Genomic DNA, 3,080 nt, shown 5'->3' with positions numbered 1-3,080 from the left:
TTCGCTCATCCGGGGAATGTATCATTGATCTCCAAGCCATTACACGACCTTCCTTCCTCCTCCAAGCGGGACAAATGATCCGCAACTTGGTTCTCACTACCTTTCCGGTCCACTATTTCTAAATCAAACTCTTGAAGAAGTAATACCCATCTCATCAATCTTGCCTTCCTAATTTCCGACCCCGGGCCCACATACCCGGATTCCAATATTTTTTCGAAGGAAGTTGTTCTCTATCACCTAAGGATCACAAATATGTGATTTCTAGTTCATTTCATGGTAAATTATTGGATTAAATCTTAGTTTTGACTAAACCCTAGGTATAACTCTAATCTCTTGATTTTTTACCTAATTTTAGTGTTAAATCTACCTAATGTTTATGTATTTGAACTAAAAGTGGGTGGGAATTACTTACCTTGCAATGATATGTGGAAACTCTCTCTTTGAAACCCCCAAAATCGCCCAAGTGTGTAGTGAGAAATGAGAGAAATGAGTTTTGGTTCGTATTAAAGAACCCTTCTGCCCCCAGTGATTTCTGCTTCTGCGGAAGGAATCCCGCTTCTGCGGAAGTGAGCCGCTTTTGCGAAAAAGGCCAATGGGGCCTGGGCCGCTTCTGCGGTCTAAACCTCGCTTCTGCGAGGCCGCGTAAGCGGAACGGCTACCGCTTCCGCGGTTCTGGGCCTGGGCAGATGGACCGCTTCTGCGGTTTCCCCTGGGCCTGGCCCCTTCCGCTTCTGCGATAAACGACCGCTTCTGCGGTCCAAGAGCCGCAGAAGCGGTTATGACAGAAGAAGCAGATGAGGCTTTTTCCTAAGTTTTCAACTTCACTCGAACCTCGACCATTTGATGCTCGGGGCTCCCGAGCCCCGCCCGAACATACCGACAAGTCTGAAATCATGAGGCGGACCTACTCGAACCCTCGAAACACTCAAAACAGTGCTAAATCTAGGAATCAACCCCCAAAACCAAATGAATCAATTCATTGAACTTTAAGTTCTTAATTCTCCTTCAACGGGTCAAAACGCCCTTATACTACTCGGATGGATACCAAATTTTACGGGTAGGTCTTAACTCATATTTCGGACTTGTACCAAGTTTCGAAATTGAAATCCGAACCCGATACCTATGAAAACAATGATTTCTTAGTTTATTTAAATCTTTGAAACTTTAACTTAACAATTTTACGAAAAAATTCATTACTCGGGCTAGGGACCTCAAAATTCGGTTCCGGGCATATGCCCAGGTCCCATATTTTCCCGCGGACCCTCAGAAATTGCCTAATCACGATTCCGGGTCCGTTTCCCCAAAATGTTGACTGAAGTCAAACTTGGCCTTTTTAAAGAAACTTAAAGAAACAACTAGGCTTATTCTTGCTCAAAACCCTTCTAACTTTCGAACTACCCGTCCCCGCAAGTCATAAATTAGCTAAAGCAAGTGCGAAAAGTATTATTTAAGGGAACGGGGTTTGGAAATGCAAAACGACCAGTCGGGTCGTTACAGAAAAGCTCAGGGAGGGCGCTTCGCGTCGCTTAAGCTGCGCTTCAGTGTAAGGCAAATCTCTAAGACATGCGCCTCATTGCCCATGAGTTTTATCGTGAACCAAGGTGCACTAAACAACAAATATAATTGAAAAGTCATGGTATTAGCGGTAAAGGAAAACATTATGAATGAGTTTACTATGTTCTTAATTACATATATATTTTTACGTTTCCCTTGATTGCGCCTTTTTTCACTAAAGTCCACACTTTTAATGCGCTTTGCGCTTAAAGCCCCAATAGAGACATAGAGCGCTTTTAGAGTTTTATACCTTTGAAAACACAAATAGTATATAGAATTGTTGAAACTGGAATTAGACCTGCTACATTGCTAGCAAAACCTTTGCTCAATGCCATTTACAATAACCTTAGCAGTCTTTGAGTGAACTTCACACACTTTAAGCCTCTTGTTGTAGTCCTTAGAAGAGCTAAGATCCTTGCTACAACCTTGAACCTGGCGATATGGTGTCTGATACTTAAAACCTCCAGTTCTCATTTTTTTGTCTGCTACATTTAAAGACAAATTGGTCATAATCTTGGGGGATTTGAAACTCTGTACATGTTGTTGATCAGGAAATCTACCAAGCTTCAAATCAATAAGTGGTGAATCCCTACAATTTGATTCCACAACTGACCTTGACATCTTGGAACTAGTCTCAGATTCCACAGAAAATGCATTTTGAAGAGCTTTCACTGAACTAAAAACTCTACCACCACTACCAACTTCAGGGAATTCTTGATTTCCAACGCCTCCTTGACTTGAGCTAACTACAGTGCTTCCAAAACTACATGGGGTTACACAATTTTTCTCTCTATCATCCAAAGAAACTGATTTCTCATACACAAAGCCTTTTCCCACAGAGAGATAGTTCCAAGACTCCATTTCTTTTTTCCTACAGTACACAGGGGCGAAGCTACAGTTGTTAATCCACCTTTCGTCGAAATATTACATTACATATATAGGTAAATTATTAGGTTTTAGCGTATATAACATATAGTGAATACCCTTTATCTAAGAATTTTTTTCACTTCTTTCAAATTTGAACACCCTTGAGAAAATTTCTGGCTTCGCCACTGATAGTACATGCAAGTGCAATGAAACAAAATTCTGCTTCACTCCTAATGAGCACTAAATACACCCCATAATTGTATTGGGGAAAATTGTATTTTACATATAAGGTGACGTGTCAGTACACGTGGATTGTTCAAATGGTCAATGAATCATAATTAGGCATGATTCAAGAGTTGTAAAACAGACACGAGCAAAGAAGGAGGAAGAGGCACGGGACATCAGATAAGTAGCACGACGCCCGTACCTACTTAAATCATTTATATCCGGGCATCAGAAAGAATGAATCTGGTTATCAAAAGCGTGTAGATACAGCATTTAATGGGTATTAAATGCTAAGTCCGTTAAGGAATATATATATTCAATGTAATGATTGTGTAACGTAGCATTCAATGTCTTTAATTATTCATAATAGCCTCATTATGATTTGGGCATAACGTACAATCTCAAGGGTACTTATAAAAAGGAGATATATGATC

At 40.5% G+C, this 3,080-nt stretch overlaps 1 pseudogene; it reads right to left on the bottom strand.

Moving 5' to 3' along the window:
• LOC109241378 overlaps positions 1-2,415 on the bottom strand; it is a 9,351-nt pseudogene extending 6,936 nt beyond the window's left edge.
• Between the last annotated feature and the right edge of the window lie 665 nt (positions 2,416-3,080).

The sequence above is a fragment of the Nicotiana attenuata genome, unplaced genomic scaffold, assembly GCF_001879085.1.
Source record: "Nicotiana attenuata strain UT unplaced genomic scaffold, NIATTr2, whole genome shotgun sequence".
Lineage (NCBI taxonomy): Eukaryota > Viridiplantae > Streptophyta > Magnoliopsida > Solanales > Solanaceae > Nicotiana > Nicotiana attenuata.
The sequence above is the reverse complement of the archived record's forward strand: the minus strand, read 5'-3'. Positions and strand labels throughout refer to the sequence as shown.